Source organism: Triturus cristatus, chromosome 1_1 (genome assembly GCF_964204655.1).
Source record: "Triturus cristatus chromosome 1_1, aTriCri1.1, whole genome shotgun sequence".
Classification (NCBI taxonomy): domain Eukaryota; kingdom Metazoa; phylum Chordata; class Amphibia; order Caudata; family Salamandridae; genus Triturus; species Triturus cristatus.
The window spans coordinates 327,735,793-327,763,685 of NC_140579.1; the positions used below are offsets into that span (position 1 = coordinate 327,735,793).

A 27,893-nucleotide genomic window follows, 5' to 3' on the forward strand; every position below is an offset into this window, starting at 1 on the left:
GAATGTTCATTTTCTGTAGTAGTCCTGACATGCTACCGCCGGCCCGGTGGGGGCGATCCCCCCGCCATCCTAATAGCCCCTTTGTGTTTTCTTGGAACTCTTTGCAGTAAACCGTTAAAAACCCATGTCTCTGACTGTCCTTATCTGATGTTCATTACTTTTCAGTATTTTAAGGGTGGGAAACACTCAGGCAATTTCACTCCAAGGAAATCTGGAGTTATTAAAAAACTGCAAGATTCTGCGCAGTTTTGCAAATGATCAGAGATATGGTGCATAAGACAATATCAGCGGAAGTCCTCCCAGCAACCAGGAATCACATTAGGGGATGCCAAATCTCACTTGCATTTGCCAGCTCACATTTCTGGAGTCTCATAGGAGAAAAAGTTCCGCTATGCGGCATTTGGCAGAATTCGGTCAGAAATCTGTGTTACAAGAGTAACGAGAAGTTGTCAAAGTGTACCAATTCCGCTATTGGAATTAAAAATTCCTCCTGGGACTGATTAATATGCATTTCCATGTGGAATGTATTGCTTCTAGAGCTTTTGATACGAGGGTGTGGAAAACTCTCTTAGAACTGTGCTGTGACTTAACCAATATGTATATAATTTAAGTGTGCAGAAGTACAGTCTTTCAAAATTATTAGCCACATACATTTTTTCCAAGCATCTCTTCCTACCATCTTGGGTAATCCCAGTTTGAAACTCCTCCCAAAGCCTTAACACCAGTGATGTGATTAATATCATACAATCCTATTTCTCATCTACCCATGCCATTTGAATTCTCTAATTCTCTTTTCATGTATCAAGTCTCTCCCTTATTCCAGCTCCTTTTTGAACTTTATACCTCCTATTCATGCTGGCTTCCTTTTGCTGCTCTTGTTTTAAAGAGATGTTCGAGTTAGACTTGAAGGGGTTAATAAGTATGTACATATGGAGGGTTTGTCAAACAGGACTCCTGTGGAAATACTGCTGTACCGTAAATGAAAATTAGGGCTCTTATATCGGCCAAAGAAGCTTTTTCTTTCATGGGTCCTAGGGTATTAAGGAACTGGTACCAGGGTAGTGAATGATCGGATTGACAAGCCACAACCCAAAAATTCTTTTTACAGCTTCTATTACAGAACAAAGTAACTTGATTTCTGTGTCCTGAAATTATAGCAAAATAGAATATAAGAGAGCAGGGTAGGGGATCCCAGAACCCAAGGTAACTGGGGGGCTAGAAAGGGACACTCCTAGAGGGCAAAATGTAAAAATAAAATAGTACTCCAGGTACCACTGTATTCCTGTAGAAACCAGAATAGCCCTCCGGTGAGGTATCGCACTACGCCTTTGGGAGCTGCCACTCAAGTTTCAACCTGGGGAACTTTGCATGGTACTGTGTTACAATTGGGGTGAAACTTGAGCTGTAGGATAATGAAGAAGTACCACTGTATACGAAAAAATGTAAAAACAAACAAAATGACAACATGAGTTGCAGGCTGTGCACAGGTGCTGATAACCCCCCCCACACACACTGTACATGGCTGAAGAAAATGTGCAGCATGGTGTTGGTCTCTAAAAAGGAGTTTCCCTAAGACCGTATACTGGCAAGACCCTATGCCCAACTCCTTCTGTACAAGGTCAAAGTTCATGCACAATGGGTTAGTTGGCTAAGTATGATCAAACCCCCCCACCCCCAAATATTTACTGGAAAAAAAACAAAGGTTAAAGTGACATTGCAGTTGGATATGGTAATAAAATCTTCCCTTACATTAAAGAAATCAAAGATTAACGGAAAATAACAAAAGGTCCTGAGCCGGAGTGCATTTACTGCGGTTTTGGGTTATTTTTGGCTGTAGAAACGTTTTAAGTGCACTTTCTGGATAGCAATGAGCTTAATCTTTTATGGGTGGGTACTTGTCCCTTACTAAACCCCTCCTTACTGCTCTCTAAACCCCTCCAATTTAGTAATAAGCATTACCTTTTTTCAAGGCATTCCCCTGGTCCCTCCCACATTTACGAATAAGGGCCACATTGCGAGGTCGGTCGGAAAGGCTCCGAACGGCATTTGGATTTTCCAAACCTGTGCCTGAACCCATGCTTCCGACCAACTGGGAAATGTTTTCGACTGACCGATTCCGATAGAAGGTAACCATTCGTTCTTGCCGACTCAGTTCCGATTGGCATTCGGAGACTCCGAGTCAGTCTGAGCCGAATTGTACAGGTCTATGGCCCTCTTTACACCATGGGGTGCCTGCGACAGGGCGCAAGGTTGTATGCAACCACCCCATTTTTCAATGGGAGCCTTTGTTGTCGGTTGGAACACAGGCTTCCCATTGAAGTTCGCAGACATCGTAATCGGTCAGTCGGACGTTCCGAACCCGAGTCGAAGGAGTCGGTCAGAATGCTTTCCTACTGACATCATAATGGCGCCCTAAGTAGTAAATTTACAGTTGTTAATGTTAAGATCTCCCCATAGAAAAGATAGGAGAGGTGGATATTTGCACTAGTAGGATTCTGAAGGTTTGTGTTACAAAATATGGTTTGTGTATTGGCCTCTCAGTTGATCTTGAGTTCTGATTTGTAGTATCATAACAGTTCAGCCACTTTATCTCTTTTTGTTTAGCAGTTGATAATATCATGAATTGCTTAAAACACTTTAAATGATGCTGTTAGAGAAAGACTAGAAGACTGTACATGTATGGCACAGTCAAAGTAATGTGGGGAAGAACTATGTAGAGAATCAGAAGGAGGAGGATGGGTCCTTGTCTTGTCCAAAGATGTGATAAGACAGATATTTCCAAAACTACAAAAATAAACCTTCAAACAGAGGGATAAATTAAGCAAGGTTCAAATGAAAGCAAGTTGAACATTGAATTTCCTGACCTCAGATCATTTAAATCGTGCCTATTTAATAGCGAGAAACCTTTAGCAACAGACCCTACTAGGTTGATTGGAAAATGAAACAAAAATCTGTAGTCCATCGCTTTGCAGCAACTTTAATATATGACCAAAAAATACATCAACTGCAGTAGACTGTAGTGTCCAAAAAAGGAGAGTACATTTTCCATACAGATCTAGTGAAAGGATCTTAACAAAGGCAGCTATAAAATGTCATCTAAATAATGTGTGTTCACCCTTGTGGCGTTCTTTTCGGATTGACCATATGGTTTAAACATCATGCCCTACTTCGTTGCGGTCTGACAAATATTGTTTGCCCTCAGACATTATTTAGCAATTCATATGATTGTTAGACAATCTACTACAGCAATACATATGGAGGGGCTTGTTTACAAGAAATTGGCAGAGGTCAGCATCGTAAGTCATTTTGCTGTGCTTCCCTACGCCAATTAGAAAGGCAGGAATGCACCATATTTGCAAGATTTCCTTTCAGTAGTGTACCATTAGCAGCCGTGCACAAACCAGGCACCCTTGCACCATGGTGCAATGGTGTTTGTGTTCTTGACATGCTTTCTGTCCATGCCTTCCTGCACAAAAACAATCATTGGAAGCATTTTCCTCTTTCTAATGCGTCACACATGGAAAGATGAAAAACAAGGAGAAATAATGTTAATTTCCCTCGCTACGCCACCCCTGGGGAGGCACACAGTTTTAGCACATTCCCAGATTTATGCCATGTTGTACATCTGGGAATGTGTCAAAACCCATGGGCGTTGCATAGGAACACCGACTGCAATGCCCATGGCATGCCTCCTCGACGCAGTGTAAGGCAACGCAGTAACTTGCGCTGTGCTGCCTCACTCCATATCTAAAAGGCCATTACAACCTTGTAGATATGGCTGAGCCATGTGCACCACCGGAACATCACAAAAAGTGACGTTCCTGCGGCACACATGGCTTCTTAATAAGCCCCTGAGTTTCTTCCATGTTTTATTGAACGACAATAGCGTTTTGTTATTGTTTGTACTTTTTATGGGGCTAATTAAAGCAAATGTAACTGTAAGTCGTTACCTTCTACTTTCATTCTCACTGTTCTTTTTAAAAACACTTTTTGCAATTGTGTCAAATGCATGTATATTTATTCCGCATTCCATTAACAAAGGCATGTATTCTTTCTATATACTCCTACATTCCGAAAAAGCATGTGAATGGCTTGGGCAGCTGTTATGTTTCATTCTAGAAAATAATCAAGTAAAAAGAGATGCATTTGTGTATGGACTTAGAAGCTCTGTGTGCAAGGCTGGATGAATTTACTGAATGTACATGGTGTTTCTATTGCGTGAACCTACCAAAAAGCAGTATATCGTTTTTGGATTGCTTTGACCAATTGGTGCTCACGTGTAAAATTGGCCCATTAACCTCTCGTTCGGATGATTGTAGATATCATATGCATTGGTTTTGCAATAATAATTGGCATACAAATTATAGCATAGGGAGCACTTTCGGTGCACTTGTCTTTAGAGTTACCCTTATCTTACTGCAGACAGCTTTTTAGTGTAAAGTGGAAATGTAAGAGGGACCATACTGGCTGCCCACCACCAATCAACAAGGGTAGCTTCATCCCCCATTTTTCTTTCTAGCTCAGTTTCGTTTAACAACAAGGGGGTATATTCACAAGAACGTGTGCTAAACATCACCAAAAAATGTTAACACAACTTTACACATTGCAGCCTATCGCGGGAAAATAACCCATGTCAACGTGGAATTCACAACAAGGTGGCCCCATGCGATAGTTTGGCGAAACCACAGCCAATGCCCGCGATACAACCACCTCGATGGAGATAAAAACACAAACCCCAACGCAAAAAAACCTGTGATGGGCCAAAGCGCAATAAGGAAATCAGCGCTAAGCAGCGCCAGTCCTGCAACACACACCTGGCAGACGGGAAAAATCACCATAAAAGTAGAAAAACACCCAAACAATAACTGACCAACACCCAAGCACCATGGAGGCAGCCGGAGCAGGCGCAGAGGACGAGCGCAACCCCCCAAGCACCCTGGACGACCAGCCCGGACCTCGGGGACAGGGAAGACAGGGAAGGGCAAGGACAAGAAGAAGAGGAAGATGAAGTTTAGTCCGCAGGCAAACAGGTTCATAGTCACGGAGGTGATTGAACACCATCAACAACTGTTCGTCATCTCCAATGTGTCATTGGGCACCAAAAATTGAATATGGCGGGACATCGTGGACAAGCTGAATGCTGTCGGAGAGCACAAGAGGACAATGGACAAGGTCAAGGGGCGATGGAATGACATCAAGCGAAAGACCAAGGAGAAACTCACAGCCAACCAGAAGGCAGCAATGCAGACTGGAGGTGGGGGCCCAGCACCACAGCTCGAGCTGGAGGACATGGAGGAGCTGGTGTCGACAGTCATCAGTGTGGATACTGTGGCCGGAGTCGGGGGACCGGACACTGCTCGACAGGACACAACACAACCGCAACAGGGTGAGTGACCACCAGGTACTGGGAGGATGGGTGGTGATGGCCACGATGGGACACATGCACAATCAAGCAGAGCACAGTGCACACCCTCAATTACTCTGGGTCATCGCCCAGATCTATAGACAATGTCACAATGTACACAATGTACAATGCCATGCCGTCAGAATGTCAACATGTAACATGCGGCTACACACATTGGATACATTGCAATACACCATCTCTCCTTCACATTGCAGGGCCACCGTCAACACCCCCTGCAGAGCAGTCCCAGCCACTCTTCACTGATGAGAAGGAAGACAACCCCAGCATCAATGCACAAGCCCTCCTAGACATCATTGACATCATCCACCACTCACCTCCAGGATCAGGGCTGCCCAGCTGAATCGAGGAGACCCCACCCACCACCCAAACCACCCAGCAGGAGGCACCCACGACCCCGGCAGTCTCCCAAGACCCCCAGGAACAACACACAGTCTTCCAACACCGTGTGCTGGAGGGTCAGAGGGAGACAGCTGAGCAGGTGCGGGTGGGGTCGACCTCATGGCTACCAAACAGGATGCCATCCTTGGGTGTCTAGGCCCACTCCATGGTCTCCAACGAGCCCTGACTGACATCGCTGGAGTCATGACGCGGAGAGAAGAACACCTGTCCGCTCAGAGGGGCTCCATCGATACCAGCCGTGAACTGGCACACATGCGGAGGGTCATGGAGGACATGGTGCGGATGGAGGTGGAAAGGATGGCAGCTACCGCTGCACACCAACAAAATGTATCTGGATCTACCATGCCCTGCAGATCCTCATCATGGCATTGCTGCCACAAGGTGTGGAGATGATTAATGCTGCTGCACACCATCCACATCTCCGCCTCCTGGTGTGCCATTGCCTCACAGTGCGGCAGACGTATCCACTCCAGCACCTGATGTGTCAGTGGCACACAGTGCCTCAGCCGGTACTGCAACACCCACAGGACAAGGATGTGGATGGGTTTGTGATCAGGAGGCACTAGCATTCATTTCTGCCACATGGCCTGTTTCTGCTTGGTGCTGCACATGGCCCCATGACCTTCCTCTGACCCCCGATACACTCCGATGCACTCACCTTGGACAGCAACATGGACTGCCATATCCTGTTTGATGACCAATGACACGGGAGCAGACTGCGGACTGGACCCTTCCTCTCCTGCAGTATTTGTCATCCCCGGATGAACTCTGGCTGGCCCTCCACGGGCCCATATTGTGTAATGTGCTTGGCATTGCCCTGTAACGCTCCTGCTGCAAAACTGCACTGGATTTGCAATGAACATCCAGTAACGCACTGCTGTGTTATGTCTTTCATCATTCATGTATGAATGTGTGGATGAATGCAGGGACAGTTATTTGCCTTGCATCAATGATGCTCATCCTGTGGGATGCCAGTCAGAGGGTGCTACATTGCCTATTGTGTTCCAGGTGCCGGGGACACTACAACAGGGACACACGCATCAGTCAGTTCCATGTCCGGACATGGACTGAACCACACCCAGAGCCCACTAGTCATTGTTGCAAGCCCTGTGCTGGTCTGACGTACGGCAGGCCATACCACTCCGCTTACGCTCCGTGGGGGGGGGGCTCATTGCTTCCCATCGCAGGCATACTCACTGGTGGTGTGGAGGTCACTGGTCTAGTTGTCAGCATGTCACAGCCACTCCCTGAGGGCCGGTTTGCACACACACCACACCCATCCGGCACAGGCATCATAGGCCATGTGTCTCCGCCAACATAAGGGGCCGACGACATCACATTCCCCACTGCCGGTGGTGACTGGATGACGGACACTCCACGGTTCTCAATCATAAAGGGCCTATGAGTTGTTGCGCACAGGGTTAGTGGCACCCGAAGCTTTGTGGCCATCACAGGCACCCCGCCATGGGACGGTGACTTTGGGTGCACTGAGGTAGGGGCACCTTAAGTGCTGAGCAGGTGTGCAGCCTGCGATGATGCCCCGTCCCGGCGGACCGGACAGCTAAGGTTTTGTGTGCCCTGCTGGACCGCAGTGTAGACCAGAACCAGCGGGCAGCGCGGGCCTACTGCCATGTGGCATCGCTTCTGGGATCCCAGAGTTAGTGGCACCTATTGGGCTGAGTGGGTGTGCAGCCTGCGATGAGGCTGGGTGCACTGGTATGTCCTCTGCCATGGAGCATTCAAGACCCAGCACCAAACGTGAGACCTGGTGACCTGCGGAGCGGGGCTGCATGATGTGGAGGGTGCCATGTCCATGGGCCCGGGCTTATGGCTTGCAGCGGCATGTGGTGGGACCTCTTGTCTGCATGCCGTTGGCAGAAGGTGAGCAGTGAGGCCTGGGTATGCATGGGCAGGCATGCTCCGATGGGCGGCGGGAGAGGCTGGGGTGCCTCTGCCTGGGTGTGAATGGGCGGGCAGGCGATGTTGTCATGTGCAATTGTGTGTACTGTGCCAATCATGTATCTGGACTCTGTTTCAGATGACGGGTCTGTCTCAGATGTGTGACCTGGTGAACTGCAATACATACCGACAAGTGGTTGGAGACACACATGTGGCAGCAGGTGAGCAGTGTGGCCTGGGTGTGCAGGGCCGGCACTCTCTCTCTCTCTCTCTCTCTCTCCCTCTCTTCTTCTCTCTCTCTCTCTCCCCTCTCTTCTTATCTCTCTCTCCCCTCTCTTCTCTCTCTCTCCACCTCTCTTCATCTCTCTCTCTCCCACTCTCCTCTTCTCTCTCTCTCCCCCTCACTTCTTCTCTCTCTTTCCCCCTCTCTTCTTCTCTCTCTTTCCCCCTCTCTTCTTCTCTCTCTCTCCCTCTCTCTTCTTATCTCTCTCTCTCCCTCTCTTCCTCTCTCTCTCCTTTGGTCTCTCTCTGTCCTTTGATGTGTGCAGGACACACCTTCTCATCATGATTTTTGTCTTGCAGGCTGTGACCTGCGGATTGTCCTGAGGGGAGCCGCCATGTGTCTTTATTTCAGTTCAGTGTTCATTTTAATAAAGTTTCATTTGTTGCTTCGAAAGTGAATGTGTGATGCTCATTTTTGTGACGACACATGCATGTCACCAGTTGTGATTTTGCGACATCATGCGGAATATTTTGTACATGTTTATGTTTAGCTGATGTGGCATGTCTTTGGTCGTGGGGTGCCGGGGAGGGGAAGTCCTGGGGGTGGTGGCGGTGGGTGTTGTTGCCCTTTCGGCCCTCAGGGCTGCATGTTCAGTTGCCCGGGTGCATCTGTTGATCTTCAGGTGTGGCTCTTGGCTGGGCTCCCTTTTGTGCTGCAGGCTGTCGTCCGACTTTGCACCAGGTCAGAGCAGGTGTTATTTTCCTGCTGCTAACGCGCCTTATCACCTGTTTTGTGCTCTTATCGCAGATCTGGTTGGTCGTTGTGAATGCTGTGGAGTGGTGTTGTTGGGGCTTTTGGCACGGTAATGCCTACTCTGCATCTCATTAGCAATAGTTGCGGGGGTCATCTGCGGCGATGTTATTTGCGGCTGCTATCATGGTTAAACTGGTGCTGTGAGATGTTAACACCAGCTTGTGATTGGGGCGATAAGTTTATCGCTACTTTGGCTGCGATAAAGTGCCGTTAACTCCGCGATAGATCCTTGTGATTATGCCCCAAGGTGTTTCTGCGGAATATATAGGTTCCTTTCTATTTTGCATTGCTAGGGTCAGAATAATCTAAGGATTTTTCATGTAAAGACCTCACTATCCTGGCTTCAAACGCATCTGTAATAAAACCTGGAACCAGGGACACATTAATAATATTTTGAACACCTCAAATAATAATAACTTTTAATTTTCTTGAAAACTCTCCCCGAGCAAACCCAATGTTTTACATTAAAATGCTTCAGAGATCATAAACTCTTCAAAGGAGTCAAAACTAATATGAATATTTTTCTGAAATGGTTGCAGTCCAGGTTCCTGGAATTTGTCTGCCTGAATGTCATCCCTGACGTTGTTTGCAAAAAAAATCATCTGAGTATTCAGCGTGAACTTGAGAAGAGAGAACAGTACTAGAAGACACGTTAGGATTTGTAAGAGTTTGCAATATTTTAAATATTGTTAGCGAAGAATTAGGCTCTAAACTAATCTTCATAGAGTAACATTTCCTTTTAGTCGCTCTATTAAGCAAACAGAACTATGTATAGCCTTAGCTTCATTTTCAAACAATTTCTTCCAGGTATGTTCAATATGGGTTTAAAAGAATGCACTGGTATTAAGCGTTCTTGGAAGGTGAACTTTAAATCTCAGACATGGTATCTAGTTTTCTGGTTACGGAGGAATCACCTGAAAACATACCTGTAATTTTAGGAGATAGATCCTACATGTGCAAGAGTTATTTAGACAAAATATCGAGTTTAAATTATCGTAATACAGAAATATCATCAAAAAATATTTTTACTACAGAAGTATCATGATATAGAATATCAAAAGCATATTGGTTTTTTGGGTAAGAAATATAATATAAAAAACATTGTTGTTTTTATTATTGTTTTCATTAATATAGTTGTAAAAAATATTGGATGTTTAATTAAATTAATGGTAAATGTATTTTATTATAATGTTTAAATGATTCATATTTATGTTAAGTTTTTTAATAGATAGTGAATTTTTTTAAAGTAATAGAATCTCATATTTTAGTAGCGGACCGATGGGATTGTAGGGGAATAGGTTGGGAAGATAATTAATGTATAAATAATAAACATTTAACGGCCCATGTGACTTTTGTTGTAAATTATATATTAATTGATTATTATCTATGTTAATGGATCAATTTGAAAGTATATTTTAATTTCATTATTAATATTGGTATGTTATTTTTTAGTAGCACCTTTTCCATGATATAGGGTGAAAATGTGAATAAATTATAATTAATGTGCATTTAATGGTAAGTATTTATTTATTGCAAATTGAATATTCAATTGATTATTAATTATGTTAATTGTTTAATTGTGGGGTTATGTTTTTAGTTTATTCTGTTAATTATAAGGTACATTTTAATTTATAATTTAATAATTTTTTAACAGTTTTAAATTATATTTCATTTTGTTCTACTTTTTCTAATTTCCATAGTATTTTCTATGTATTATAATGATTTTATGTTTTATTATGTATTGAAATAGTTTTAATACATGGTTTGAACTATTATTGACCTATGTTATTTTTTCAAAGTCCAAAACTTTCCCTATTATTGCTTAAATTGGAGTGGCAATTGTAAATCAAACCTATTCCAGGTCCAACTCTTTCCCTACTGTTTCTTAGGGGAAAGATTCATTACAACACAGGCATTACATCGTAATGCCATTACAACACAACAATTACAATGCAGGTGACATTACATCGCATGTCATTACAACTCATGTGCCATTACAACTCATGCCATTACAACGCATTGTAAGGTAAGTGAAAAGTTAGTGTTTATTAATTATTTTAGAGCTTTTTTTAACAAAATCGTGCCAGGTTTTAATTGCATTGGCTTGATAACGTTGGGTTGGAATTGTTTGCTGCTATGATACCTTTCATTGGAAAAAAGGTTAATTTTGGATAGACTTGACAGAATGAAAAAGTTTACCTTTTTTAGTTTTTTCTGTTGTGTGGTGGGAAAGTTCTTGTGTAGATGTTGTTTTTTTCTAATTATTCTATCTGTTGTTCTTAATGTGGTTTTTGGAGCTTTTGATTCTTGGTTCTGAAAAAGTTAAGAATTGTTATAAGTTTTGTGCTTGGAGAAGTTTGAATTTTGCAAATAGCTTGCAAAAAATAGATTAGTGCCTTTGTACTAGAAGAAAGTAATCTTGCTTTTGTTTGTGAGGCTATTTTTTTTAATGCAATGAAACATTTTTTAAAAAAATGCTTCTTTACTTGAAACCTGTGAAAAAAATAATAATTGTGGTTTTGAATAATTTTTACCTTGTATAATTTTGCTTCTTTAAAGTTGAAGGGCTTGTTTGTATTATTGTGGTTTTGGATGTGTTCCTCTACTCTTGTTGGGTTTTATGATTTTATCTGTTGAGAATTGTAAAGAAAAGAAGCTGTTTGATTGCATGCTTGACAAAGAACAGAAATGAAAGTGTGAAATTTACAGTTAAAATTTTTAATTTCTAATTTAAGAACAATCAATTTGTCCCCGCCATCATCCAACACTTTCCCTGAGACATGCACCTGTGTGAGTAGGACTAGTAATTTTGCCCCCACCACCATCCAACACTTTCCCTGAGACATGCACCTGTCGGAGCAGAAATAGTAATTTGGCCCCACCACCATCCAACACATTCCCTGAGGCATGCACCTGTCGGACTAGGAATAGTAAATTTGCCCCCACCAACATCCAGCACTTTCCCTGAGGCATGCACCTGTTAGAGTTGTAATAGTAAATTTGCGCCTACCACCATCCAACACTTTCCCTGTGGCATGCATCTGTCGGAGTAGGAATAGTAAGTTTGCCCCAACCACCATCCAGCACTTTACATGAGCATGTTCCCTGAGGCAAAGTCATGAAGGTGAAAAAATAGTAATTTTAAAACATATTATACATCAGTGCCTGCTAATATATTATTTTTGACATTAATGAAAATTTTTTGTTTGTTTCAGATAATCTTTTACAGTTTACTTACATTTGATTCAGTAAAGGTTTCTTTGTTCTTGGTAGGTATTTGGTGTTGTTGTATGTCCAATATCTGTTAATATCAAAAGGAAAGTTTTAATATATATTTTTTTGTTTTTATGTTTTTTTACTTACAAAAAATATTTAGTTCTATTATTCACTTATGAATAACCACTGTAGATTTGGGGCTGCTTTTCAAATTCAGTAAATGCTGTAAATATGTTAAAAATATATTATAAGTACTTAGGAATTAGATGTAATTATTTGGAAGCTGTTTACTTATAAATGTACATTTACTTCGGTCTGTAGATGGCAGTGTTCAACTGGAAAGTCGGCAAAATTCTCCTGTTACTGCTGCTGTGTGTGGTCACTATGGAAGTCAGTTTTCCACTGAGCCCAACATGGTGGACAGGTTCTTTGATACGTTTTTGGGGGTAAACAAAAATTTAAAAGAAAATCTGTTTTGGAAACAGTTTTTTCAAGTGATTCATACCGTGACTGAATGTATATTTATTTTGTCTTGTGTAAAAATGTTTGTTTAAAGATTTCTTCTTGGAAGGTCAGCCATTTTGAGTGGATGCTGGCTCTGGGGCTGTAATAAAAATCGTTGAAGGACTGTTGTTTTATGTGCTTCCAATTCATTGTATGTATAATATCTTTTTGCCTCTGACATTAGTCTGTATTTTTTTTTAAAATGTTGTAATAATATCTGTAATTTTCGCCATTTTTTCAAACTTATTTTTAGATTTTATTATTAATACCCAGGAATTGTAATGGATAGGCACTATAGTAATACCCGAGTATTAAAATTAATACCTGAGTATTAATTATCTCCCCCACCTAAAAAACATTTTTCCCTTGCATCCAGTCCGAGGGGATGGATGCAAAAAAATTAACTTACCGAATTATTAGTAATACACAAAATGAAAACATATCATTCATTGTTATGGAATGCCTTGTAATGGTAGTTTTAATATATTTAAATGAACATGCGTTGTAATGGTATGCGTTGTAAAAACTGTGATGTAAAAGTATGTGTTGTAATGGTATGCGTTGTAACATCATATATTCTTAGTAAATCTAAACCTTCCTAAGTCCAATGCTTTTCTTAATGCTGCTTAGACTGGAGGGGGACTAGTAAATACCCCTGCAAAGTCCAAAACCTTCCCTAATGTTGCATAGACTGATGAGGGAGTAGTGATACTAACCACTCTGAAGTCCAACGCTGTACGGATTGTTGCTTAGACTGGAGTGGAAATAGTAAATCCAACCCTTTTGGAGTCCAAAACATTCCCTTCTTTTGCTTAGACTGGAGTGGAAACAGTAAATGTAACCTCTCCTAGGTCCAACACTTTCCCTACTGTTGCACAGTCATATGGCAATGAAACATGCAAGACACCAATACGCATGCTGAGATTAGCTAACATGCTATACTGAAGACCAGAAAATACTTGCAGGTGGTACAGATTTCAATGCTATGAACTGCAGAAGGGAAAACATAGTGGCTACTGACATGCACACAAATGGGCCCAAAAAAATGAATGGGCCCACATGACCTTTTCTTAAGAATGAAATCACATACGAGCAAAATGCATAGTAGAAGTTCCTTGGTCACGAATCTGACATTGCTGACCAATGGAATAGACTAAATTTTAATGAGGTGGTACATGCTCCTCTTTGCATACAAATACCTCTGTCCCAATCATTACAGCTGTAACAACATTTTTAGGTTGGTCATGGGCCATAAGGTCACACTCCCTTTCCACCTAACATATGCTATTTTGCACCTGTATTTGGAGATCCGTAACTACACTTTGGCCAAAAAGTATCTAGTTTTGTAATGCTGGCCCCACACGTTAGGACCAAAGCTTAGAACCTCGTAGCAGAGAATCTTTATGGTGCTTGCTTTTAGTGGTTGATCTTAGTGATAGCTATTAACGCTTTTTTACCATTCTTTTAAGGGTTTTTAAAATGTTATGATGATCAAATTGCATTTTTTTAAACAAGTCCTTCAATAATGTTTAGCTCCTTTGCACAATGATAATGAATTATCTTTTTAGTAACATGTTTTGTATTTCTCTTTTATGGCTAGCTGTCGAATAAAGCTTGTTTGACTGGCTATACATGTTTACAGAGCATCTATGATTTAGGGAGGCTGTGCCCCTCGTAATACACCTCTAGCAGGACAATTCTTGCATTTTCTCCTACCTGTAGAGTGACCTGCTTCATACATTGGATCTTACTTGGGGAAGCATTGGCATCTTTTAGGGGTCGCCAGGGGTTGCAGTTGTGACCACTGGTTTGCCCCCTGCAGCCCTTGGCACTGTTTCTGGCCTCAGAGGTAGCATAATTAGTGCCAGGAACACAGGGACAGCTCATTCTTTTGGTTGTTGGATCTCCGCCCTCTTCGTTTACTAAACTTTTTTTGACCACTCTAATATGGTATTCACTATTGAAGCAACAGGAGCTGGAACAAGACTTTATTGGCAGCTAAGGGAAGTAGGACAATTATTTTAAATATATGTTGTGTGCATGTTCATGGGTGAGAGTTTGTTTGGATGAGTGAGACAGAGGCCCAGATGTATTCATATTTTACTGATGGGAGCACAACAACCAAAGTGTTGTGCTACATTGCATCAAAGGCAAAGAGAAAAATATCAATTAAAATAGGGCCCATTTTGTCTCTCTACCACTCTGGCTCACTTTTGACTGCCATGTGCCAACGTACATACCCTTGTGCTACAGTACAAGGATGTGTGCTGTCTCTAAACCATAGGTTTGTACTAGAAGGGTACCCTTCCAATACAAAAAACACTTTGCATATCTGCTGTACAGTGCAGCACACATGGAATGTTGGAAAAATAAGGAGAAACAAAAATATTTCTCCTTGTTACTACTGCCTTGACTAATCACAAGGTTTTGGTGCAAAACTCTGTCTATGAGTGTTGTTGGATAGGGATTAGCATCAAAACTCAAGGGTTGGTGCATGGGAGCACCCATGTAACACCCACGGAACGCCCCCTTTATGCAAAGGTGTGCATAGCATAAAGCCCTCTGCAAATCCTGGTGAGAATGAATAAGACTGATCCTCAGTAAATTAGTATAAGTCAGTGTGAGTGAGAATGAGTAAGTCAGAATAAGAGTGACTGCAAGGGAAGTGGATGAATTAGAATGAATGAATACCAATGAATGTGAGGGAGAGTTAGAGAGTGAGAATGCAAGAGAGTGAGCAACAATGAGTGAATGTAATTGTAAGTGAAAATGAATGAGAGTAACAGGTAATACAGGTGATTGTAAGTGACACTGTATGATTGAGCAAGACTAAGGGCCTCATTACTATAGTGGTTGGACTGCCTCCATCACGCCGTCGGTGGCAGTCCGACCACCGACAGCCCATTACAATTCAGGCGGTCAGATCCACATCTGTCAGACAACAGACTGTCACCTCTACCAGGATCAGAGATCTGAATGGAGTGGCGGTCGGAGTAGCATCCACTAATGGCGGAGGTGCCAAGGCAGGCACCACCTTGGGTATTTGGATAACCCTTTACAACAGCCTTTTCATGGCAGAAATACCTCTATGTAAATGTTATTGGAAAGGGATATTGGGGGCCCTAAACAAGGCCCCCATCCATCGTGGCCCACTGTAAAGTTGTCCTGGGGCACATGTAGTGTCCCCACTCACCTCCATGCTCTGTGTGCCATGCAAAGCATGGTGCATGGCACGCAGTGCACGGATGTGTAGGATGTGCCTTCATGGCATTGGCAGGTGCTACAGCTGTTGCCCATGGCCGCAGCATGCCCCTGCCATGTTGCCAACTGCCAGCCTGGCAGTCGTATCCTGATATGGTGGTCAGACCACCTAGATGTATGTTGGCGGTCTACTGACGGTCCAATCATCCTGCATCAAAATGATGCCCTAAGAAAGTACATTTTAATGAATTAAGGAGAATGAGTGAGTCATTTAGAGAATAAGTGCCCATCGGCTCAGGCTCTTTGGATGTGGGGAACTTAGGCAAGCAGGATGCTTGCTGTGAGAAACCAGAGCTTTCCGCAGTGTCCCCCCACTTTTTGGCCCCATTTGTGACTACTAGATGCTGGTTTTTTGACTCTGATTGATGCCCGTACTTGTGCCGCCACTGTTGCTATCTTGCAGGGGGGAGCGGCACCAGGACCGCAAGTCCCAGGCTCCTTTGCGGCCTGCAGCCGCCACCACCGACACCAGCATCCCGCACCTGGAGGCGCTATAAAATGTATGTCGGCCTCCCGCAGCGTGGGACATGCTTGGGCATGCCCGGGCAAAGCCTGGTCCAAGGGGGGGGCCCATCTGCGCCCATCAACTCCTGACAGAGGCTGGACTGGGCCAGCCACCGTACAGCTGTAAAATCATCATGGGTAAGCGAAAATGACCCTCTAATTGTGATGGGGCAAAGTGAAACCCAAGATCCCAAGAAATTGTGCCTCCATCATTTCATATCTAACGACAGCTGTTGGGGCGTTAAATGAGGAAATCCATGATGAGGAGGAGTTTGGACCCAGGGGGAGGATATAGACCCGACAACAACTCACATAACCTCCCCATGGAAGCCACATGACTCGAAATACCATGTGCCAATATTGATTCAGACTCTGAGGTGGAAGAGGGAGTTTCTACTGGAATGTCACAACATTCCTTGATTACTGCTCATGATCCAGTGATAGTCACCGGGGTAGACCGAGTGGAGATGTACCCATTGCTTCAATGGCGGCCTCAAACAAGAAAAAGCTGAAAAAGGGCATGAAGCAGGGGTCTATTATATCTGACTCTTAGCCCGGGGTGGGGATCATAGGACTCTCATTGCACATTCAATTCAAACATGCCTTGATACTTTTTTGGGACTCTCAAAGAGGACTTGACCACATGTATCAAAAATGTTTTAGATGTCATTATAGTTAAACTCACTTCCATAGAGTCACATCTAAGTAAACTGATGGAGCGCAAATCTGGATTAAATGATGATACCATACCAAGTAACGTGTTACTGGGTGATCAAGTTGGTACATGTCACATACAGGCAGGACCATCCGGGGGGTGCAACATATTGCTCAACACCCTAGGAACCCAAAACCTGACAACAACAAAATAGCTAACAATAACAATGACCCTGAGCAGTTGGGTGCCAAATCAATTTACAGGAGATCCCACTTACCGCCTGAACAGTTAGAAACTTCTGTTCACAGAGAGTGGAGCACGCCTTCTTCATATGGGCGTGGAAATAAATGTAGGCTCCATTTACCCCCAGAGGCCACCCCTCTAACAGCAGTATTAGTAGGGGTTCCTCACCTCAAAGATAACAGAAATGAGACCCCTGATGAATTGATCCGTAAAGTCAAATTTTGGAGCACAAAGCTGTCTGAATGTGGGGCTACAGCAGCATCACACATCATTATGGCTAGGCAAGTGGAGTGGGTTGGTCAGGGCTCAAAGACGGATGATGGCGATCATCAATTTTAATCAGGCAGATGTAGCTTGTCTCCTTTTCAAAGGGTATTTTAATCATCGTCCGGGGGATATTAAAGCATTTCCCCTGGGCTTTTTCTACCGTGCACCTGTGAGAAACTAAGCTGGTAACTTTACATCTCTGCTTGGTCACCCCGCAGAAAGGACATATGAAGGGTCGGGTTTCAGGCGTTTTAATAGAGCGAGTAATTTTTTTACCCATGAACCCAAGCCCACAATCTTTAATTCTGTCAACACCTGAGGTTGTTTCTGGTGGAAGTGCAGAAGGGAACACTTTAGAATTGGCTAATAGATTTTTCCCTCTGAGCCAGTTAGATTCCATTGACTGACTATCCAATCACAACCCTACAACTGGTGTGATTCAACCAAATCAGGACATCCCTAATATAAGTATACCAACGAGGGAAGTAGAAAGATCGACAGAAACTTCGAAAATATTTATCTGGAATATAGCGAGTCTAAAGAACAAGCGTGATGATCCTAGGTGGCTTGGCCTGGTAAGGGAATATGATGTTGCGGTTGAGATTGAGAACACATTTTGGCTTGATTGCTACACGGGTCTCTTAAAGAGATAAGTGTGAAATGACTCAATTTCACCATGGAATCCAGCAAAATGAGTTTGCCATTCCTAGATCTTCAGATTTTTCCATCAGATAGGGGCCTCGAAAGCGAACTCTACACTAAACCTATGTCTAGAAATTCTCTTCTGACGTATGATAGCTTTCATCCTAAGGCACTCTGGGCAGGCTTGCCCTTTGGACAGTTTTCTTCGGTTGAGAAGAAACTGTTCCACTACTGAGAATTTTAGGAAACATTCTGATGTACTGTCCCGCAATTTACGGGCTAGGAAATACCCTCAGAGACTGATACGGCAATCCTTCAAACGAGCTGCCAATAACCATTGTGAAGCTTTGTTAGAACCCACTGTACCAAAAGCTCCATTTGAGAGACTGACTTGTGTGAACACCTTCAGCACCAAATCCAACCAGATTCAAAAGATTGTGCAAAAACATTGGCGCATTTTGAACATAGGACAGGACAAATTACCCCCTCCTTTGTTCTCATTTAAGAGAGGCACGAACCTGCGTGACACATTGGTCCAGGAATGAAGTGATTCCTCCACTAACTACACTTTGGAACATGCCGGCTGTGCAGGGACATTATCCATGTGGTAACTGTGCAGTGTGTCCGCAAACCAAACACACAATTGAAATCAACATTGGAACTGAAAAACCTTGGTGACAAACCAAACACACTAATTGTAACAGTGATAAGGTCATCTATTTAATTACGTGCCCATGTCAGAAAAAGTATGTCGGGATGACCACTAGAAAGATCAAGCTGAGAATCATGGAACTTAAAAGCACAATAAGGTGCAGGAAACAATCTACTTGCTTGACCAATCACTTCCTTGAGTCAAATCATAGACCAGATGTGGTGTCTTGGACCATTTTCAAGCAACCTTATATTCCTTCGCATATCACTGACGTGTCTAACTTTCTTTTTAGAAAAGAACAGCGTTGGGTATATAAGTTACACAGTGACGTGGAGGGGCTCAATGACGTCATTCCCTGGACTCTTGTGTAATATATAATGCACACATATACCAAGAATAATAGTGACTCTTCATTAATGTACCACTACTGAGTTGTGTCATTACTTGCACTAGTAAAAACAGCCACTATTTTTTCTAACCCTATCCTAGATAGTCTTAGCCCAGTATCATTAGGCTGGTCGCTGTCACAGGGTACATGACGTTTACTAGCCCTGTTATAAGTTTAGTGTCAGGCTTGGTCTTGGTTACCAACTTTACCCTTATTGATAGATTTGGCACCCACAGCGTGCATTTTGCGTTTCACTATCGCGATTGCATCGCATTATTTTGCCATACACACACCCATGGGCGTAGGAACTGTGGGGGACGCGGGGGACATATCCCCCCCAGATTTTGGAGGGGGGGGGACGCAGGGGACAAGGGTGGGGGGATGAGGGGACAAACACATTTCCCTTATCCCTCCTGAGAGGGAGATTAGCAGGCCATTATTAGCGCACAAGTGCGGGCGGAGCTGCGTGACCTAATGGCCCTGCACTTGACCTGGCGCCTCTTGTTACCTGTCTGTGAGCCGCCAATGATCCGATAGTCACAGCATAATGTGACGTCAGAGGCCACTCGCCCCCCTGCCTATGCCCTTTTGAACTCTTTGTGCGGCGCAGCACCCCTGAGGCTCCGGGAATTATTTATTTCTCACCTCTGCTGCCTGTAGCCAGTGCACGGATTGATTTGCTGACTGACCTCTCCTCGGACTCCTCGCCCCCGTGTCTGTTGACGGCTTAAAGACGGAAGGGCTGCAGCAGCATGCTCCCACGAAGTGTGAGGTCCCTCCTGCGTGAGTACCTATCCCATCGAAGTGACTGACTTTCAGTTCGGTTAACTTGTAAGTAAAGCCAAGGGCTGTTACACTGCATTCATCTGTCGGGCTGTTGTACTCGTTTTTCCCCCTCCCTCATTCTTGCTTTCTCGTTGCGCCTCTCCCTCTCTTCTGTTCTGTGACTCCACGTTAAGTTTGCTGTTTGCTGAACTTTTATTTTACGTGACATTGACATGTGATCAGCCAGGTGTGATATGACAGTGAAAATGTTGTGCGGCCCCTCTGGTGTAACGGGGTCCTGCCTTTCCGCATAATTCTGGTAACAACAAATTGTAAGACACATCATTGGTTCTAGGGTAACATCCCTTCACGATACAGCTGGCAGCGCTGACTCAGCCTTTCAACTTTGAGAGGATGAAAAAATGAGTATCTTTGAGTTATATATTAATAACAACAAGTATTCCATAACCTAGAGACACTTTTGGTGCAAATTTGTGTTATGTGATACCGCCTTCCCCACAACGTCTATTTTACAGAGCACGCAGCGCCCTGACTCTGCACGAGGCGCTATTAGGGGAGCAGGGTCGGTAAGTCGCTTGGCCAGGCTCCGACAGATGGATTTGGGTTAAGGTCGGTGAGGGCCCCAGAGTCCGATGCTTTTCTGAAATCCATGCTGCCAGGGTCCAGTCGCAGGTGAGATGAGGCGCGGGGCATTCTGGGAACATTACAAGGATATGGGGGGCTTCAACCCGCTTTCTCCCATCTAAATGGAGTCTGCGGCCACTCTCTTGCGGAGCTTCATCAGAGACATGTCAGCCTGTCTGTCTCTGCAGAAAGGGTTCATTAAAGATCTCTCAGGCCCCATGGGCGAGGCTGTCTATAAATAGCGACCACTACTACAGGCAGAGAGAGCCTCAGTGCACCTGACAGCTGTCGCAAAACGTCATGATTTTCTGGAAGGGCCCACTGTGGTTGAGGAGCTGAAAAGCACGTTATAAGTTTAAGTTTAAGTTAAAAAATTTGTATAGCGCACTACTTACCCGGAGGGTCTCAAGGCGCTTGAGGGGGGGGTCGTTATTTATCAAATAGCCAAGTTTTGAGTTGTTTTCTGAAGGAGAGGTGGTTTTGTGTGAGGTGGAGGTGGGGGGGGAGTGAGTTCCAGGTTTTGGCCGCTAAGTAGGAGAAAGATCTTCCTCCCATGGTTGTTTTTCGGATGCGTGGAATTGTGGCGAGGGCTTGATTGGACGATCGTAGTTGGCGGGTGAGGTGTAAAAGGTCAGGCGCGTGTTGAGGTATTTGGGTCCTAGGTCGTAGAGGGCTTTGTGCGCGTGGGTGAGGAGGCGGAACGTAATTCTCTTGTTGACGGGGAGCCAATGAAGGTCTTTCAGGTGACTGGATATGTGATTGTGGCGGGGTAAGTCGAGGATGAGTCTTGCGGAGGCATTCTGAATGCGTTGGATTTTTTTCTGTAGTTTGGCTGTGGTTCCGGCGTAGAGGGTGTTTCCGTAGTCCAGTCGGCTTGTGACCAGTGCATGGGTGACCGTCTTCCTTGTTTCGGTGGGGATCCATCGAAAGATCTTTCGGAGCATGCGTAGGATGTTAAAGCATGATGATGAGACGGCGTTGACTTGTCTGGTCATCGAGAGGGAAGAGTCTAGGATGAATCCAAGGTTGCGAGTATGGTCCGTTGGTTTAGGTGCGCTGCCTAGGGCCGGTGGCCACCATGAGTCATCCCAAGCAGAGGGTGATGATCCTAGGATGAGGACTTCCGTCTTATCTGAGTTCAGTTTTAAACGGCTGTTCTTCATCCATTCGGCTACGTCTTTTATCCCTTCGTGTAGGTTGTTTTTGGCGGTGTTTGGGTCTTTGGTGAGGGAGAGGATTAGTTGGGTGTCGTCAGCGTAGGAGATGATGTTGAGGTTGTGCTGGCATGCGATGGATGCGAGGGGACTCATGTAGACGTTGAAGAGGGTAGGGCTGAGCGATGAACCTTGTGGTATGCCGCAGATGACTTTGGTGGCCTCTGATCTGAAAGGGGGGAGGCGGACTCTCTGGGTTCTTCCGGTTAGGAATGATATGATCCAATCCAATGCTTTTCCTTGTATCCCGACGTTGCTGAGGCGTTGTATCAAGGTGCTGTGACAGACTGTGTCGAACGCCGCGGAGAGGTCCAGGAGGATAAGGGCAGCTGTTTCCCCGTTGTCGAGTAGTGTTCGGATGTCGTCTGTGGCTGCGATGAGGGCAGTCTCGGTGCTGTGTTTGGCTCGGAAGCCGGACTGTGAGGGGTCGAGAGAGTTGTTGGACTCGAGGAAGGCGGCGAGCTGAGTGTTGACGGCCTTCTCTATGACTTTGGCAGGGAAAGGGAGGAGCGAGATGGGGCGGTAGTTCTTGAGTTCAGTGGGGTCTGCCGTAGGTTTCTTCAGGAGGGCACTGAGTTCGGCATGTTTCCAGCTTTCCGGGAAGGTAGCGATGTCGAGGGAGCAGTTAATGATATCCCGGAGTTGGGGTGCGATGATTGAGTCGGCCTTGTTGAAGATGTGGTGAGGGCATGGGTCGGTTGGGGATCCGGAGTGAATGGAGTTCATCAAGCGGGTGGTGTCCTCGGTGTTGATCGGGTTCCAGGCGCAAAGGGTGGTGGTGGGGGGTTTCAGTTCGGTAGTGAGGGGAGTGGGCTGGTCGCCGAAGCTGTTATGTATGTCAGCGATCTTGCTGTTGAAGAACGAGGCTAGAGAGTCGCAGAGGTCTTGGGAGGATGTGATGTCGTGCACGTGTACGTGCATACGATGCAACGCTGCCAATAACTGACAGAGACAGGAACTATGAGGATGTGTCCAGGATCACAGTAGTGAGTCACGAAGGGAAGCTGGGATGTGATGTCAGGTCTCAGGGTTCTATGATCTCCAAACCAGACACCAGACCAAGCCATCTTCCTTATCATTAATTCTGTTATATGCTGCAAAACACCTTACATGTTTGTTTTGCACATATATATTGTTAACCAATTACAGTTTGTAAATAGGAGAAACAACCGTGCCTTGTAATGGTATGCGTTGTAAAAATTGTGATGTAAAAGTATGTGTTGTAATGGTATGCGTTGTAACATCATATATTCTTAGTAAATCTAAACCTTCCTAAGTCCAATGCTTTTCTTAATGCTGCTTAGACTGGAGGGGGACTAGTAAATACCTCTGCAAAGTCCAAAACCTTCCCTAATGTTGCATAGACTGATGAGGGAGTAGTGATACTAACCACTCTGAAGTCCAACGCTGTACGGATTGTTGCTTAGACTGGAGTGGAAATAGTAAATCCAACCCTTTTGGAGTCCAAAACCTTCCCTTCTTTTGCTTAGACTGGAGTGGAAATAGTAAATGTAACCTCTCCTAGGTCCAACGCTTTCCCTACTGTTGCACAGTCATATGGCAATGAAACATGCAAGACACCAATACGCATGCTGAGATTAGCTAACATGCTATACTGAAGACCAGAAAATACTTGCAGGTGGTACAGATTTCAATGCTATGAACTGCAGAAGGGAAAACATAGTGGCTACTGACATGCACACAAATGGGCCCAAAAAAATGAATGGGCCCACATGACCTTTTCTTAAGAATGAAATCACATACGAGCAAAATGCATAGTAGAAGTTCCTTGGTCACGAATCTGACATTGCTGACCAATGGAGTAGACAACATTTTAATGAGGTGGTACATGCTCCTCTTTGCATACAAATACCTCTGTCCCAATCATTACAGCTGTAACAACATTTTTAGGTTGGTCATGGGCCATAAGGTCACACTCCCTTTCCACCTAACATATGCTATTTTGCACCTGTATTTGGAGATCCGTAACTACACTTTGGCCAAAAAGTATCTAGTTTTGTAATGCTGGCCCCACACGTTAGGACCAAAGCTTAGAACCTCGTAGCAGAGAATCTTTATGGTGCTTGCTTTTAGTGGTTGATCTTAGTGATAGCTATTAACGCTTTTTTACCATTCTTTTAAGGGTTTTTAAAATGTTATGATGATCAAATTGCATTTTTTTAAACAAGTCCTTCAATAATGTTTAGCTCCTTTGCACAATGATAATGAATTATCTTTTTAGTAACATGTTTTGTATTTCTCTTTTATGGCTAGCTGTCGAATAAAGCTTGTTTGACTGGCTATACATGTTTACAGAGCATCTATGATTTAGGGAGGCTGTGCCCCTCGTAATACACCTCTAGCAGGACAATTCTTGCATTTTCTCCTACCTGTAGAGTGACCTGCTTCATACATTGGATCTTACTTGGGGAAGCATTGGCATCTTTTAGGGGTCGCCAGGGGTTGCAGTTGTGACCACTGGTTTGCCCCCTGCAGCCCTTGGCACTGTTTCTGGCCTCAGAGGTAGCATAATTAGTGCCAGGAACACAGGGACAGCTCATTCTTTTGGTTGTTGGATCTCCGCCCTCTTCGTTTACTAAACTTTTTTTGACCACTCTAATATGGTATTCACTATTGAAGCAACAGGAGCTGGAACAAGACTTTATTGGCAGCTAAGGGAAGTAGGACAATTATTTTAAATATATGTTGTGTGCATGTTCATGGGTGAGAGTTTGTTTGGATGAGTGAGACAGAGGCCCAGATGTATTCATATTTTACTGATGGGAGCACAACAACCAAAGTGTTGTGCTACATTGCATCAAAGGCAAAGAGAAAAATATCAATTAAAATAGGGCCCATTTTGTCTCTCTACCACTCTGGCTCACTTTTGACTGCCATGTGCCAACGTACATACACTTGTGCTACAGTACAAGGATGTGTGCTGTCTCTAAACCATAGGTTTGTACTAGAAGGGTACCCTTCCAATACAAAAAACACTTTGCATATCTGCTGTACAGTGCAGCACACATGGAATGTTGGAAAAATAAGGAGAAACGAAAATATTTCTCCTTGTTACTACTGCCTTGACTAATCACAAGGTTTTGGTGCAAAACTCTGTCTATGAGTGTTGTTGGATAGGGATTAGCATCAAAACTCAAGGGTTGGTGCATGGGAGCACCCATGTAACACCCACGGAACGCCCCCTTGATGCAAAGGTGTGCATAGCATAAAGCCCTCTGCAAATCCTGGTGAGAATGAATAAGACTGATCCTCAGTAAATTAGTATAAGTCAGTGTGAGTGAGAATGAGTCAGAATAAGAGTGACTGCAAGGGAAGTGGATGAATAAGAATGAATGAATACCAATGAATGTGAGGGAGAGTTAGAGAGTGAGAATGCAAGAGAGTGAGCAACAATGAGTGAATGTAATTGTAAGTGAAAATGAATGAGAGTAACAGGTAATACAGGTGATTGTAAGTGACACTGTATGATTGAGCAAGACTAAGGGCCTCATTACTATAGTGGTTGGACTGCCTCCATCACGCCGTCGGTGGCAGTCCGACCACCGACAGCCCATTACAATTCAGGCGGTCAGATCCACATCTGTCAGACAACAGACTGTCACCTCTACCAGGATCAGAGATCTGAATGGAGTGGCGGTCGGAGTAGCATCCACTAATGGCGGAGGTGCCAAGGCAGGCACCACCTTGGGTATTTGGATAACCCTTTACAACAGCCTTTTCATGGCAGAAATACCTCTATGTAAATGTTATTGGAAAGGGATATTGGGGGCCCTAAACAAGGCCCCCATCCATCGTGGCCCACTGTAAAGTTGTCCTGGGGCACATGTAGTGTCCCCACTCACCTCCATGCTCTGTGTGCCATGCAAAGCATGGTGCATGGCACGCAGTGCACGGATGTGTAGGATGTGCCTTCATGGCATTGGCAGGTGCTACAGCTGTTTCCCATGGCCGCAGCATGCCCCTGCCATGTTGCCAACTGCCAGCCTGGCAGTCGTATCCTGATATGGTGGTCAGACCACCTAGATGTATGTTGGCGGTCTACTGACGGTCCAATCATCCTGCATCAAAATGATGCCCTAAGAAAGTACATTTTAATGAATTAAGGAGAATGAGTGAGTCATTTAGAGAATAAGTGCCCATCGGCTCAGGCTCTTTGGATGTGGGGAACTTAGGCAAGCAGGATGCTAGCTGTGAGAAACCAGAGCTTTCCGCAGTGTCCCCCCACTTTTTGGCCCCATTTGTGACTACTAGATGCTGGTTTTTTGACTCTGATTGATGCCCGTACTTGTGCCGCCACTGTTGCTATCTTGCAAGGGGGAGCGGCACCAGGACCGCAAGTCCCAGGCTCCTTTGCGGCCTGCAGCCGCCACCACCGACGCCAGCATCCCGCACCTGGAGGCGCTATAAAATGTATGTCGGCCTCCCGCAGCGTGGGACATGCATGGGCATGCCCGGGTAAAGCCTGGTCCAAGGGGGGGCCCATCTGCGCCCATCAACTCCTGACAGAGGCTGGGCTGGGCCAGCCACCGTACAGCTGTAAAATCATCATGGGTAAGCGAAAATGACCCTCTAATTGTGATGGGGCAAAGTGAAACCCAAGATCCCAAGAAATTGTGCCTCCATCATTTCATATCTAACGACAGCTGTTGGGGCGTTAAATGAGGAAATCCATGATGAGGAGGAGTTTGGACCCAGGGGGAGGATATAGACCCGACAACAACTCACATAACCTCCCCATGGAAGCCACATGACTCGAAATACCATGTGCCAATATTGATTCAGACTCTGAGGTGGAAGAGGGAGTTTCTACTGGAATGTCACAACATTCCTTGATTACTGCTCATGATCCAGTGATAGTCACCGGGGTAGACCGAGTGGAGATGTACCCATTGCTTCAATGGCGGCCTCAAACAAGAAAAAGCGGAAAAAGGGCATGAAGCAGGGGTCTATTATATCTGACTCTTAGCCCGGGGTGGGGATCATAGGACTCTCATTGCACATTCAATTCAAACATGCCTTGGAACTTTTTTGGGACTCTCAAAGAGGACTCGACCACATGTATCAAAAATGTTTTAGATGTCATTATAGTTAAACTCCCTTCCATAGAGTCACATCTAAGTAAACTGATTGTGCGCAAATCTGGATTAAATGATGATACCATACCAAGTAACGTGTTACTGGGTGATCAAGTTGGTACATGTCACATACAGGCAGGACCATCCGGGGGGTGCAACATATTGCTCAACACCCTAGGAACCCAAAACCTGACAACAACAAAATAGCTAACAATAGCAATGACCCTGAGCAGTTGGGTGCCAAATCAATTTACAGGAGATCCCACTTACCGCCTGAACAGTTAGAAACTTCTGTTCACAGAGAGTGGAGCACGCCTTCTTCATATGGGCGTGGAAATAAATGTAGGCTCCATTTACCCCCAGAGGCCACCCCTCTAACAGCAGTATTAGTAGGGGTTCCTCACCTCAAAGATAACACAAATGAGACCCCTGATGAATTGATCCGTAAAGTCAAATTTTGGAGCACAAAGCTGTCTGAATGTGGGGCTACAGCAGCATCACACATCATTATGGCTAGGCAAGTGGAGTGGGTTGGTCAGGGCTCAAAGACGGATGATGGCGATCATCAATTTTAATCAGGCAGATGTAGCTTGTCTCCTTTTCAAAGGGTGTTTTAATCATGGTCCGGGGGATATTAAAGCATTTCCCCTGGGCTTTTTCTACCGTGCACCTGTGAGAAACTAAGCTTGTAACTTTACATCTCTGCTTGGTCACCCAGCAGAAAGGACATATGAAGGGTCGGGTTTCAGGCGTTTTAACAGAGTGAGTAATTTTTTTACCCGTGAACCCAAGCCCACAATCTTTAATTCTGTCAACACCTGAGGTTGTTTCTGGTGGAAGTGCAGAAGGGAACACTTTAGAATTGGCTAATAGATTTTTCCCTCTGAGCCAGTTAGATTCCATTGACTGACTATCCAATCACAACCCTACAACTGGTGTGATTCAACCAAATCAGGACATCCCTAATATAAGTATACCAACGAGGGAAGTAGAAAGATCGACAGAAACTTCGAAAATATTTAGCTGGAATATAGCGAGTCTAAAGAACAAGCGTGATGATCCTAGGTGGCTTGGCCTGGTAA

General features: G+C 44.5%; 1 long non-coding RNA gene across 1 annotated transcript in view; it reads right to left on the bottom strand.

Moving 5' to 3' along the window:
• Positions 1–11,293: 11,293 nt before the first annotated feature.
• Positions 11,294–27,893, bottom strand: part of LOC146870184 (uncharacterized) — a 63,127-nt gene continuing 46,527 nt past the window's right edge. Inside the window, exons 2-3 of the long non-coding RNA XR_014969799.1 lie at positions 11,998–12,060; positions 11,294–11,389 (exon numbers count right to left, since the gene is read on the bottom strand). This is a non-coding gene — a long non-coding RNA (uncharacterized LOC146870184). The remainder of the gene's footprint in view (positions 11,390–11,997; positions 12,061–27,893) is intronic.